The following is a 14,951-nucleotide window of genomic DNA, read 5'->3' on the forward strand; positions in this document are numbered from 1 at the left end:
CGGCCCGCAAGGCTCCGCCCACACCAGGCTGCTGCTGGCAATGGGGAGACGCTGCCACCCAGCCTGTCTGTTGACGACACCACAGGGGAGGATGCATTTCACCTGGGACACCCTCTGGGCTCTCATGGCAAGGAGGGGAGGAGGGCAAGAGAAAGGAGGGAGAGAGGAGGGGTCAACTCTCGGTGCATCAGGGCCAAGATGCCCCGGACAGACAGGGCCGGGCAGACTGGGGTTCAAGTGCTGGCTGTGCCGCTTACTTGCTGTTGAACAAGACTCTGGCTTCGTCTGAGCTTCATGTTGCTGGGCGTAGCGTCCAGACCACGGACCTATGGAGCAGAATGAAATGACACAGTGAGAACGCCTGGCAGCGTCAGCCACTCCAGGGCTGCTGGACGAGTGAGTTGAATCTGAATCCAAGGAATGGAAGATGCGGGCTGTGACGGCACCAGGCCACGTGGAGTGGTGCTGGTGGGGTGTGTGCGCATGTGCATGTGCATGTGTGCATGCTTGTGCCTGCGCATGCGTGTGTACGGGTAAAGCTGTTACAGTGGAGGTGGGGGAAGAGGAGGAGGAAAGGGTGGCAGCTTCTTGAGGTTTGGGAAGCCTTTACCTAACGACCTGTCGAAGTCTCCTCACCCTCGACACCGCTGCCGTGGTCCAGGCCCGCAGCCTCCCACCAGGGCGTCTGCGTAGCCCCTTAGCTGGTGGCCCTGCCTCCAGCCTCTCAGGCTGCTTTCATTCTCCTTCGCTTTGCGATCAGAGCCACCGTTCTGAAATGGAGACTTGATAGTGTCTCTACAGTGGCTCCCCGCCGTCCTCAGGACAAACAATCTCCTGGACAAGGGTGTCGTCTGATTGCCCCCTGCAGGTCCGCCATTCCCCCTTCTCCACCCGCCCTGGGCCCCAGGACCCTGATCTGTGTTGAGGGTGTCAGCGGGCCCACTTACGTTTCCTTTCCCAGTGGGGTTCAGCCAATGAAGCCCCAAGAGAAGGGCGAGGAGGAGGAGAACCGTCAGAGCCTTTCCTCCGGCTTCCCTCCTCCAGGTCCCCATGGAGCGCTGTGTCCCTCTGCCAAGTCCATTGCTCCTGCCGCTGTCTCCCACACGCCCTCGCTCGCCCCCTCAGGCTTCAGGGTGGTAATGGCCATTAGCCCAGGAGCTCCGCAGCGTCCATTATGACCTTCGCTCTTCCCTGCCCACACCCTGGGTGAGGTTCCCTTCTCGAATGGCTCAGGCGAGCGTGTGTCTCTCTCCTCCGAGACCCTGCCGGAGACAGATTACAGGCCTGTGCGCTCTGCCCCAGCTCGTCTCCCCACTTGCACCCTGTGTTCCCACTTCTCTCCATTGTTCACATGCACCGGCCTCTTTCTTACCCCGGAGCTTTCCCACATCTGGTGCTTCGGCCAGGGGTACTTTGTTACTCTGTACTTGCTTCCTCCAAGAAGCCTTTCCGTGATACCCCTGGCTCGGTCAGAGCCCCTCCTCCAGCCCCAGGGCCCCCTGTGCTTCCCCGTCACAGCAGGCATCGTATGATATTGTAATTGTCTGCTTTCTTGTCAATCTCTCCTGCCAGACGGTGAACCCCGGAAGGCAGGGCCAGACCTTGCCGGTGGAGAGCGAGAGATGCCATGGAGGTGAGGAGCACAGCCCCCGGAGCCGTCCTGCCGGTTCGCATCCCGGTTCACATCCCGGCTCTGCTCTGCTCTATCAGCCGCATGCGCAGCCTGACACGGTGACGCAAGCTCTGTGCAAACGCTCTCCCCATCCGTGAACATCTGCCTGCAGGCTTCTTGCAAGGATTACATTAGCCAGGATATGTAGGTCGAAGTATTCTTAGAATTCTATTTTCTAAATTCCATATATTAAGTATTGACTAATAGTTTTATTTGTAAACTGATTTGCTATATGGAATTGGTGCCCAGTAGGGTTAGGTATTCTGGTGTGTTGGTGACACAAAGTGCGCGCTCAGTGAACAGGGAACGGAGGGGCTCCGCATCCCAGAGGATCGTTGCACAGTGCTGTCCTTCCCCGTTCTGTCCTCACAGCAGGCTTGGGAGGAAGAGGGGGTCGAAGTTCTGTCCCATGCCACAGCTAGGGACACCAAGCTTGGAGGGACCTGCCCAGGGCTCCAGGACTGGCGCAGGGCTGAGGGGCAGTGGACCCTGGACGCTGAGCCCTCGCTGGGCGAGAAGTCTGTGGGGTCCGCCCTCACAGTCTGCTCCAGGACAGGGGCAGCCACAGGACTGGGGGAGTCGGGGGCTTCAGAGGCTACCACTCGAGTCCCTTTCCTGAAAGTCTCTGAGTCACCTTTGGGGTTTTCCAGGCTAAGGAGGGTTAAAAGCTCCTGGAGGGTTAAAAAAAGTCCAGGGTGTCGCAAGTTCTGAAACCAGCTGCACATACAAGTCCTGCTGGCCCAGGCGGCCATCTGAAGAATGCGGGACCTAAAGGGGGAACCCCAGGAAGTGAGGCTCAGGAAAATGAGCCTTGAACGTTTCAGTGAACAGCAATAATAATCCTTTACATAAGGTTCGTAAGAACGTGGGACTTTCTCCAGTGCTTCTGCTGTGCAGACAGCCCTGTCGTACCACTTAGCACGCTGCCTTTTCACCTGTTGTGTCTGTGTCTTTTGTCTTTGTCAGTGGAGATTCTCATTCAGCTCCTGGACCCCAGAACCCAGCGGAGTGCCTGACAGCACAAAGGAGACCCATAGGTGCTTGTGGAATGCCCGGCTAAGTACATGAATGGATCTAGTCTTCCTGGTCCCCACACAATTCCATTTCACAGACAGGGAAACTGAAGTTCAGAGGGCTGAACGCCTTCAGCAAAGGTGACAGTTAATAAGGGCAAAGGCTGGGGTGTTGACACAGCTCCTCAGTGAGGCCTCCTGAGTTATGGAGAGCGGCAAGTGTTGAGATCAAACAGATCAGGATTCGTATTCCCAATCTGCCAGCTACTGTGTAGCTGCCTACTGTGTGATTTTGTATAAGTTACTCAACCTCTCTGAACCTCAGGGGGCTGTGTTGGTGAAATGGGCACAGTAATACTAAACGTTTTGTTGAGATGTTGTGAGGACTAACATGCATGCAAAGCACACACAGCTTAGTGGCAGGGTTAGGAGAGATCCCGATTGTGGGACTCATGGTCGACCGGGGGGCATGAGGGAGTGGGAAGCGAGAACCAGCCTGGGGGTAGCCCGTTCTGCTGCTCATTGCCTGGGTGACCCCGGGCAGGTGCTCCAGGACATGGAACCCCAGTTTTCTCAACTGTGAAATAGGCAGAATTTTACCTTCCTCACAGGAACGGTGGAAGGAATAAAGAAGGTAATGGAGGGGCTGGCCCGGTGGCGTAGTGGTTAAGTTCGCACACTCCGCTTGGGCAGCCTGGGGTTCACAGGTTCGGATCCTGGGTGTGGACCTACACACTGCTCATCAAGCCATGCTGAGGTGGCAGCCCACATAGAAGAACTAGAAGGACCTACAACTAGAATATACAACTATATACTGGGGGACTTTGGGGAGAAGAAGAAAAAAAACTCAGAAGATTGGCACAGATGTTAGCTCAGGGACAATCTTCCTCATCAAAAAGAAAAATAAAGATAATAGAGAGGAAGTCATCCAGGACAGAGCTTGGCACAAGTTCCCTTCCCTCCTGCTTCCTCTCCCTTCCTGAAGTGAACAGGGGCTGTGGAATCAGACAATCCTGGGTTCAAATCCTGTGTGAACTTGGGGAAAGTATTCACTTTCCTGGGTCTTGGTTTTTCTTATTCATGAAATGGCAACAGGAATAACCATCCTGAGGGGTCTTTGAGGAAATGAGAGATGACAGATGTAACCTGGGAGGCGAAGCCCTTCTAGACAAAGCTGCTCTTCTTCCTTCCACCCTCCCCCGGGACTCCCTCACAGCCTCACAGGCCCCCAGCCGAGACGGCGGGAGAGCGTGTGTCTGTCCATCTCTGTTCCTCCGCCAGGCGTGGAGCAGTGCAGCCAGTTCTCGGGCAGGCACGGTTTCAGCCAGCAGAGCTGATGGCTCTGGGGACAGCCGTGCTCCCTCCCAGCCCTCAGGCCACTTCAGGACACGCATCCCTTGAGGGGTGTCAAACACAAGGAGAGCCACTGCAGCGCTTCCAAGGGGGCTGTTGGAGAGCGAGCCGTAAATCACCCTGAGGGGACAGCCCCTTGGCACCCCTTCCTGGTCAGGAGCAAACATTACGTTATTCAGAGAGACACTTAGGTTTCAAACCACTTCATATTTAATCAGCAATCATGCTCCCTTCCAAAAGCCATTCCAGGAAAAACATCAGTTGAGTTTTTGACAAGAAACAAAGCTTTCTGAACACTTGTGCACACAGCCCAAGCCTCCGGGGACAGACTCGGGGCCTGTTTTGAGCCAGAGGTGGCGCCAACCTAGGACACTGTGGCCGAGACATGCACATCTGTCTAGTGTTTCAGTTGTCCTGAGGAGCGGTGTTGGAAAGTTCAGGAACAGAGGGGCGTATGTGGGCTGTGGAGGTGGCCAGACCTGCCTTCAGATCCCACCTCTTCCCCGCACTGACGATGTGTCCTTCAGCAAGATGCGTGACCTCTCGGAGCCTCGTGTTTGTAAATGGAAACTAGGAGCAATGATGCCTACCTGGAAGGTTGTGCTGAGGTTTCTATCAAATACGCCAATGGATTAGGTTGAACCATATAAAGTTGTCACTTCTGAAGGTTAAAAATGGTTGAATATTGACGATTTCATATGCTTCAAGCTACTATATAAAGTGCATGGCACATTTCAATAGTCGCCACATTGGCCTAAACATTTACACAGTGAGTCTCAAAACTTAGGAAGCATTGGAAAGGGGGGGCGTTGAGGAGTGTGCGAAAAATATCCGATTTAGAAGATCTGCATGGGGCCTGGAAATCTGCATTTGGACAGACTTGCAGCCTCCACTCCAGGTGATTTTGATGAGGCGATGCTTCCTGCTCAAGTGAGCTGGGTTTTGAACAAGAAAAACCTGGCGAGGAGGGTGTGGCTAGGATAGTAAATGGCAATTCCCTCTCCCAACCCCTTATCTTGTTTGTTTGGTCCAGATAGGTAGCAGGATTAGCTTGGGGTGTGTGTATGTGTGTGTGTGTGTAAGACAGAGAGAGAGAGAGAGTGAGTAAGGGAGAAAGGCAATTTGAGAATCCCTTCTGATCACATTAAAAACCCTAACCTTGATATTTGGAGCCTCTTGTCCTGTTTGAATTACCTCTATCCTAAATCTTTGCACTGTTCTGAGGTGGGGGGTTGGTCAACATGTTTTACCCCCAGTAGCTGTCCCTAATATCTTAATATTCAGGAGACACTTTCAGGTATTTTCAAAATGTCCTTAAAAGTTGGAGCTAGAGGAATTAGCCAGTGGAGAAAGGTGAATATGAGGCTTGGGAGCGTGTTGTGAGCTCTCCTGATCCCGCCTCCTCCCATATGAGGTGAGGAAGCCCCGCCCCAGCAGGAGGCTTCAGCTAGGTGTGTGTGCCTCTTAGTCCAGAGCCCCCTGCCCTTCCTATACCGTGAACTCTCTTCAGGATAAGTGGTAGAAAATTCCAGAAGACTTTAACTTCATGGTTTGAATTTGAACTTTACTGGGGAGATATTAGGGATCGTTGAAGCTCTGTGAGCTGAGAGTCATGTGACAAAGCTGCTTTTAGGTAATGAATGACTAAGGTAAATGTGGGGCTTGATGATGGATTGAAAACTAGAGGCCATTTTATTTTGGCTATTCCCGGAATTCATGTCTAGAGGAACAGTCCACTTCTGAACAGGGGCAGGGAGGGGCTGGGAAGCCCTGATGGCAGAGCGGTCATCCCCTTGCCAGCTCCCCACCTGGTGGCTGCTGTGTAATTTGAGCCTGGTTCTGATTTAATTTATGTGGGCCATCAACTGCACCCGCAGCGCCTACCTCAATGTCTGCTTGCTGCCATGCTGGCTGGCGATTACACTGTTCCGCTCTTTGAAGAAGAAGGCAATGCCTTCAGATGCCAAATTTAAATTGCTGCCATTCAAAATTAAGGTGGCAACCATTCTGCCAGTCACCCCTCAGGAATAATGTCGCAGTTGTTCTTCATGCCAGGAGCTTTCCAGATATTATCTCTAATTCTCCCAGCAACGCTGCAAAATGGGTGTTATTATTTGTACTTAGAGAAAAGGAACCTGAAGCTCTGAGGTTCCTTTAAATAACATGCCAAGGACACACGGTTTACTAAGTGAAAGAAGCTGAAAATGAACATAGCCTGCTCTGGGTGTGGAACCTACTGCTTTGTTCTCAAGCACCTTTGACAGATGACCCATTTTTCCAGATGAGGAAACTGAGACTTGTAAGAGCTGTGTGAATTGCCCAAGGTCATGCAGCTACTACATGAGCTAAGTCACAGCAACCTTTACAGCGTTCACTGTGGCTCAGGCAGTGGGCTAAGGTCTGACATACACCATCTCATTTAATCTACGTAACAGCTTGCCTTGTGTCACAAATAAATGCCACAAATAACTGGTATTTATGATCAGGTCTACCTGCCTTCAGAGCTTTCAACTGCCCGATTCTGCTTTGAGGAGACTGATAGGGGATTGCTATAAACCCCAAGTCTTCAATGGAAGAAAGGTAATGTTGGCTAAGAAGACACCTGATCAGAATTTATGGGGTGAAGCTGCTACAAGCCACTTCTTCCTCTGAATGCAGTTCTTGTCCCTCCCTAAGTGATGGATGGAAGTCTGAGCACTGAGGATCAGGAATGTCTGGCCTCATGTACTGGGCATTTCAGTGAAGGGCACCAGGCAGTTGCTGCAATCAAGGAAGAGATAAAATCCTAATGACACGCGCATGGTTGAGATCAGAGGGATGAATGCAGGCTGCCTCTCTGGGATCTTTCTTTCCCAAGGAATTTGATGGAAGATGTGTCAGGCCTAGCTCACTGCATTCCAGCGCAAAGGGTCAGCTTTCCAAAACCTCTGAGTGTCCCACAGTCGGAGGTGAAGGGGCTGGGGAAGGGTCCGCGTAGTCTCTGACCCGGTCCTGGAGACAAGGTGCTGTCTGCTCTGTATGTAGACATTCCTGGGAGATGAAACACAGATCCACGGGCAGCATCCTAACTCCTCCACACTCCAGGCGTGCACTGGTCGTCCTGGCCAGCTCTGCCTTTAAACGACACTGTAAAACACAGTGACTGCTGTGAGGGGAGCTGGAGGCCGGGAGGCAGGAGTTGTATCAGAAGCACAGTTTGTTTTCTCCATGCAACCCCAGGAGAGTCATCATGTCGTTGTGTTGGGATGATAATCATACAATTAATGGACTTTGGTGGAAATTTTTGGAGTTATATTGTGTGCTTGCATATCAACAATCTCTTTTCTCTCTCCCAACAGCCCGGTGAGGAGTACGTTGTTATTATCCCTATTTTTACAAGCAAGGTGACGGAGGCCCAGAATGGGTAAATCATTTGTCCTTACGCCTCACCTGCTAAGTCATGGAGCAAGGTCTTGTGTCCAGGACTCCTAACTCTGCCTCACATTTTTCCTATAAGGTATCTTAGAGATCACTTGGTTTCACCTCTGGCTGCCTCCACACATATTGGACAGACGGATATCCCAACTCTGCTGAACATCCAACATGGCCCATTTCAGGGCTGGACAGCCATAATCTAGGGCTAAAAAATCTAGTGACCAGTTTTGGAGCCCTTGCTATACACCAAATTGTATTCTAAATGCACATTACTTCTCATCCTCCGACCAAACTTACATGGTTTATAATTTGTGGGAATTGAGTTTCATAGAACACAAGTGACTTGCCCAAGGCCACACAACTGGAGGGCAATGGAGCAGGGATTCACACTCAAGTCTGTCTTGTATCACACCCACGACGCCACACTTTCTCCTTATGCTGAGCAAAATCATCTCTAATGTCTGTATGGATGTCTTAGTTCTGCCCTCTGTGGCTGCACAGGACAAGCTTGCTTGCTTTTTCACCAATCGGCCGACCTGGCAGATGCTGGAAGACGTCTTTGCTTTCTAAGTCTTCTCTCTGCAGGTGCAGAATTCCTGGTTCCTCCAACTCTTCCTGATGGGACCTGGTATCAGATGGTCCACGCTCCTGTCCTTCACCTGTAACGTGAAGCACAGAGTAGTAGAAAGAGCGTGGGCTTTGAGGTCCAAAGAAGTGGGGTCTGCTTCAGTTCTGGGGTTACAAACTATGTTTCAGTACTTGGCTTCTGGAATCCTCATCTATTCCGTGTGAATGCTACCTAATTCTCAGTGTTGTTTTAAGAATACAGCATGTGAAATTAAGGAAGTGATACTTCCTTAGAAAAAAGTAGATAAAATATATGGATGTCCAAGGTAGCATTATTTATAAGAACCCAACAAATAAAAGAAAAGCCATCCACAGTAAAACAGAAAACAGAACCAATTTAAACATCCACCACAGGAGAATGGGTAAGGAACAGTGGTACATCAGTTTAATGGGATATTAGACATATATTGATGTTTCTCTTGAAAAAAAAAATGCCTATGATAAAGTGCTAATTAAAACGAGTAAGATATGTCAATTATACCTCAACAAAGCTGAAAAAAACCACAAGCAAGATATGAAACTTTATCTTTAGTATGATCTCACCTCCACAAGAAGTAAGCCTGGAATAAGATACATCCCAACACTGATAACAATTTATCTCAACAACTTTCTTAAGATGATGGGCTTACAGATTGTGTGTGTGTGTGCATGTGTATATTCTTTACATTTTTCTATTTATATTTTTCTATTTTCCAAATTTTCTACTGTGAACATGGGTCATTTTGAAAATCAACACAAAATATGGGGCTCAGAATGGAGCACGAAGAGCTCCCCCCAAATACGGCCTCACTGGCTTAAAGATCAATTAACACCTTTTCAAAATCCATTTTTTGCCCCCTGCTATGCCAAAGTGCCATTTCAGCATCTCTCCTCTGCTCACTCATCTCTTTTGGCATCACGATCTTGATTTGACTGGGTTCAAAGAGGAAGCAAATACAATAGACTAAAGCCAGTCTTTAGGAACTGCCTGGGCTCACGTTGCAAAAAGGATGTGCTGATATAGTCTTTAAAAAAAACCATGAAAAACCAACAACCTCTTTAGCATCTCACTGAGCAAGCAGCACGGTGGGAAAGTTACCTCAAAGGTTGTGTTCTGGCCTTGTCACCTGCTCCTGGAAGGTTAGCTGTCCTGGGCACCCCAGGGCAGGTCAGGGCAGGGCAGGTGCCAGACGAATGAATCTGGCCTAAGATACCAGTGGGTGACCTGGGGACAATTGAGTCTTATCAGGACTGCCCCCTAAGTTATATCTTCTGTGCCTGATAATGTAACTGATTGCCTCTAGGAAAAATGCTGTCTCCCACATGCTGGGGAGGGCAGTAGGGGAGACGTAAGGAAAGGAACGTTTTCTGGAGTTGCTTCAACTGCAGAAGAATGTTCAGAGCAGCAGCAGGAAGCTGAGCCCTTGGGGAACATTAGCGTGGCTGGTTCTGAAAATGGTAGAACCTTAGCCTCCTTGCTGTCCTGCTCTTGGAGCGGCCGGTGTTGGGGACTTCATTTTTCTCAACTTATACAATGGCGCTATGTGAGAAGGAAAGGAATGTATATATTATGAGGTGCATCCCCTTCGTGGTTACTGAGAAGGCACCAAGGTCTTGCTGAGGTCATCCAGGCAGCCAGGCAGGATTAGAACTTAAGGCACCTCCCGACTCCTGTTCGTCCATTATAGGACATGAGAGAGAACCGCTCATCATCTACCCCATAGTCTCTCCCAATGATGCCAGTGCCACCTACCATCTAGCCAGTGTCTGCTGTGTGCCAGGCATCATGCAGAAATTTAGAAACATTATTCCATCTGTTATGGGCTGAACTGTGTTCCCCTCAAATTCATACGTTGAAGTCCTAACCCCTAGTACCTAAGAATGTGACTGTGTTTGGAGATGGGGCCTTTAAAGACAGAATTAGATTAAAGTCAGGTCATTAGAGTGGGCCCAACCCTGCTGACGCCTTGATCTTGGACCTCCAGCCCCCAGAGCTGTGAGAAAACACATTTCTGCTGCCTAAGCCGCCTAGAATGTGGTACTTTGTTATGGCGGCTGGGCTGACTCATACACCATCCCAACCGTAGCCCTGCCAGAAGGGAGAATTGGTCCCAGGTGACAAATGGGGAAATTCAGGCTCAGAGTGGTGAAATAACAAGTCCAAGGTCACAGTTAACAAGAAGACTTGAGTAGAACTCAGTCTCGTTGAAACCTAGGGCTTGACGATTGCTCTTAGAAGAGGTGGACTATCTACGCGAAAGAGCATTGCCAACTGTAAATGCTGAATGAACACACCAGAAGGCATCACTCATTATTTTTGCTATGGTAAGTGGCAGTCCCTTTATGGGAAATGCCAGGTCAAACCTGGTCCTCCAGAGAGGCACATCCTGGTGATGCCTTGCTCTCCAATCCCAGGGGTCCATCTCTGGGCTAGAGAAGGGTCTCCCCAATCCATTTCACAGTTACAGGGCATCCTGAGGCAGTGGCTGGAGCCAGGGCCCTGGGGCTCCATTTCTCTCCATCTGCCAGGGGCCTCAGGGTGACCTTGGGCAAAGACAAAGTCTCTGTGGGTAGTTGAGTCTGATCGTCACACATTGATTGCTCTGCTGACTTCTGCTACCACGTCCTCTGTGGGCCTTTTAGTGCAAAGGCATTTATATTTTCCTGCAGGCAACCCAATCCTCTTGCCAATCAAAGCAAACTTTTAGTCTCTCCACCTTCTGCCTTTTGCCTCCTCCGTGCTGGCTCATCCCTTCAATCTTGGCTCCACTGCCACTTTCTCAGCCTGGACCAGCTTCCCGCTTAGAGGCCAGGTTCACTCCGTGACGGACACGTAGTTCCCCATGTATGCCCCCCGAGCCTTCACCTCCTCTGGGACGTGGTGGGCTCTCAGCAGGTGTTGATGCACAAATTAATGCACTTGTTTACTGTCCTGCCCCGTGCTCTGTCTTCACAGCACTTACCATAATTTCTAATTAAGCAAATGCTTACTGTTTGTCCCCTGTCCCGGCCACTAGACTGTCACTTGGGACTTGGCTTGCTGACACTCCACTCTCAGCTCCCAGCCGTGCCCGGGACAGAGGAGGCACTGTGAGAGTGTTAGCTGAAGAAAATTAAACGAAGGTGATCGAGAGGTCAGGGAGGTTTTGATTCACACCAAAGACATGGTTCCCAAGTGAATTTCCAGGCCTTAGGAGAGCTCGCTCTCCACCATTCACAGCTTTATTCATTCAACAAACGTTTATCCATCAGCCTTCTCCTGTGCTGGGCAACGCATTCACAAGATCCTTAAGAAATTGTCTCAGCCTGCATGTGGTGGTCACAGTCCAGTGGGGGAGGCGGTGACACTGGTAGTGATAGTCTGGTGCGGTCCGTGCTGTAAGTAGAGGCTGGAAGCGGGCTCTGGGTGAGCACTCAGGGTGCCGCGGGTCCAGGGCTTCCAGCCAGGGGGGTGGTGTGGAGGGCAGAGAGGAGGCTGCTTTTGAGCGAAACACTGAAGCTGACTCCATGCACTTACGAGGAAAGGAGGGAGAGGCAGAGGAAAGGCCTGAGCTGCGGCCTAGAGTGGAGGAGGACACGGCTGGCCGGCCGGGGAGGAGCCTGAGGCTGCAGTCAGGGGCTCTGTGCGGGGGGAGGGGAGGGATGGGGAGGGGAGGTGGGATGGTCGGGGGCCCTCCAAGGGCCTGGCCTGCATGCTCTCCGGAGACCTTTGTGAAAGGAGCAGGAGAGCAGGTTGTCATTCTCATCCAGCTCTGTCCCCAGCTGTCTTTGATCCCAGCACGGCCATTGTTCCCCAGCACCGGCCTCTCCGCTTCTCAGGGGAAAATGTGGTCTTTGTTCTCCTAAGACTTTTTATCCCAGTGCTGCTCTGGTGGGGACGAGCCGGGGAGGGCTCCGTGCGAGGGTCCAGTCCCCAGCAGCTGAGGGACAAGGGCCGCCCCTGTCCCCTTCCTCGGCCTTGCGTGGGTGGCACAAAGCTCTCAGAATCCTCTCTCTCGCTTAGTACAAATCCCGCTGTGTTGGGGGTGGAGAGGGAATTCTGGGCAAACAGTTTCAGCTTCTTTAGTTTTAAAAATTGCCTTTGTTAACGTTTTCGGCCTGATCTTAATATCAATCAAATGCAGGGAGGCCTGGGGAAAACCTGGGTTTGCATCTTAGCTCCACCACTGTGGGCTGTGTCAGCCTGGATATGACATTGGCCCCTTAGTCTCAGTTCCCCACTGTAGAATCAGGAAAATGATGATATTTACCCCACTGCGTTGCACGAGGTTTCATCCATTCACTGAATATACGTCTGTTAAGCACCTGCTGTGTGGCAGACACTGTGGCAGGTGCTAAAGGAACACCGGAGAATGAGGTAGACTTGACTGTGCCCTCGGGGAGCTCACCCAGCAGGAAGGACAGTCATCACACACCCGTAAGTCCTGCAAGAAGAAACGCAGGTTGCTGAGGGAGTGGGTGACCGGATTCACTGAGTCCTGTGGGGTCAGGTGAGGCGCCTGCAGAAGGGCGATGCTCACGCTGGGATTGGACGTGGGAGGTGGTCTGCAAACCTTAGTCCCTGCCCCATCCGGCCTGGATCAGGTCTGTCCCAACTCTGGCTGGGTTTGAGCAGGTTTAAGAAAGTCCCGCTGCCTTCCAGGGATCTTACTCAGCTGAAAAGACGTGGAGGCTGGGAACTGCTTCCCGGGGCTGCCAATTGATGAAGACACTTACCAGGGAAGGAGGACGGGGCAGCTATGGCATTTTCTGTGTGCCTTAATGAGAGGTGCTGGGCTGTGCTGCTCGGGGCTGAGCTCTTGGCCCAGCTCACCAGGCTGGAGGGGAAAGGGGAGAAGCTGCAGACCTCGCGCTTGGTAAGGGGAAAACAAAGGCGTCTGTAACTTGATCGAGGTGGTGAGAGGAGGCCGCCAGAGCTATGAGGATGAATAGCTTTTCAGAGGAGTGTCAGGGGGAGGAGGCAGCCGTGTCCCCTCCAGTGAGGCAATGTACAGAGCAGAGCTGACTCTGGGAGTGGCCTCAAACCTGGCAGACACCCTTGCGCCCTTCCTGCAGGGCTCACCTGCGTGGAGCAACTTCCCTAGGCCAGGGGCATTTACAGAGGGCACAAGTTAGTCCTGGCAGCAAGCAGATTGGGTGGGGAACACTCTACTCCATTTTACATATGAGAAAGCTGAGGCTCAGAGAAGCAAAGTCACTTGCCTGAGGCCACACAGCCAGTAAGTGGTGAAGGTGGGATTTATGTCCAGTTCTGTATGTCTTTAAATCCATATTTCTTCCACTAGTTTATGATGACAGACAATATTTCCTTCTGAATTGTCAACATAGAATAATGATAATAAAAATCCCTTTTACGTAGTATGTTTTACAGGGCACTCTTGCAAATGCCATTTCATAGGGTCTTCTTAGTGCCTCCCCTGGGAGGGGAATGTTACTATCGTATTCGAGATGAGGAAGTAGAGGCTCAGCTAGGTGAGTGGATCCCCTAACGCCACACAGCAAGGCAGTCAGGGAGCTGGGGTAGATGCCACATTCCATGCGCTTTCTGCCATTGTCTTGAGACCCAGGTGGGCCCTTCAGGGGTCCGCTGATATCCTCACCGTGTCCTGATCCTCAAAATGCAAAGCCCAAGCACAGACAGTTTGTTTTTCTAACAAGCTCAGAGCCGTCACTTTGTTTCTAACTCTTGATAAAGCCAGCAGCCAAAATCCCCTTTCCTGGGGCCCCCTTCTTCTGAGAAAGGGATGGTTGGCCATGCGCACTTTCCACTGGGGCTCCCACAAAGAATGTTGCGTATAATATGAAACATGTGTCACTGATGCTTGCTGGCGTGCCCCACCCCACAGCCTTCCCTGCACAGCTGGGAGCTCCATCTGCGGGAGCTTGGTGCAGGGGGATGCAGCCACGCACCTAAGAGAGGTGCCCTGGAACTGCCCCCGCCTCAGACGAAGCCGGATACGGAGCTCCCTCAGCAATCGTCTCACTTCCCCAGTGGAGTCCTTGCCCCACCATGTTTCCATTCTTGGCAACGAGCGGTGGAGCTGGGACTCAAACTCGGATGTGTCTGAGTTCAAGCCGGAAACATACATGGCAGGTGCTCAATACGTATCTGTGGGATAAATCAGAGAAGGAATAGGGGTGAAGCGTTCTTCCTTCCATCTCTATGTAATAAGTGCATTATCATGTTTGCTGGGAGAAAGAATAAGTCCACTGCGATGGGGCCTTCACGTTGGGGTGTTTCTGGAGAACTAGGAAGCTAATGGAAGAATATCACTATTTAGTCTTTTCCCTTCTTTTGTCAATGGTGCCATGGAGTGGATTCTGACTTGTAGCACCGCTGTGGACAGCAGAGCGAACCCCTGCCCGGTCATTCCGCACCATCCTCCTACCTCCCCGCGCTGTACCAGACAGTGCTCCGCTGCTGTTCATGGGGTTTTCACGGCCAGCTTCGTAAGAAGTGGGTGGCCAGGTCCTTCGTCCTAGTCTGTCTAGTCTGGAAGCTCTGTTGAAACCTGTGCACCACGGATGACTCTGCTGGTATTTGAAATCCTGGTGGCAGAGCTGTCAGCATCAAAGCAACACGCAGCTGCTGCAGTGTGACAACCGACAGACGTTGGTGTGGTTCCCTGACCAGGAAACAAACCCCGTTGGTGGTGGTGGTGGTGAGACCACCGGGGCTGGCTTTCCCTCCTTGTAAGGTAGAATGGTCTGGCGCGCGGGTTCTTGAGCTTGGGAGTGCATTCAAGTCCCCTGGAGGCTTGTTAAAGCTGGGGTGCCGGCCCCACTCCCAGTGCTTCTGATTGACTGGGTCAGGGATGAGGCCAGGGAATTTGCGTGTTTAACAAGTTCCCAACTGATATGGCACTGCTGGTTCAGGGCCACACTTTGAGAAC

At 51.4% G+C, this 14,951-nt stretch overlaps 1 long non-coding RNA gene across 1 annotated transcript; it reads left to right on the top strand.

Moving 5' to 3' along the window:
• The first annotated feature begins 535 nt into the window (after positions 1-535).
• On the top strand, positions 536-1,865 carry LOC139079080 (uncharacterized). Its single transcript, XR_011532373.1, has 2 exons — positions 536-868; positions 1,573-1,865. It is a non-coding gene; the product is annotated as an uncharacterized lncRNA (long non-coding RNA).
• The last annotated feature ends 13,086 nt before the right edge of the window (positions 1,866-14,951 follow it).

Source organism: Equus przewalskii, chromosome 2, assembly GCF_037783145.1.
Source record: "Equus przewalskii isolate Varuska chromosome 2, EquPr2, whole genome shotgun sequence".
Taxonomy (NCBI): domain Eukaryota; kingdom Metazoa; phylum Chordata; class Mammalia; order Perissodactyla; family Equidae; genus Equus; species Equus przewalskii.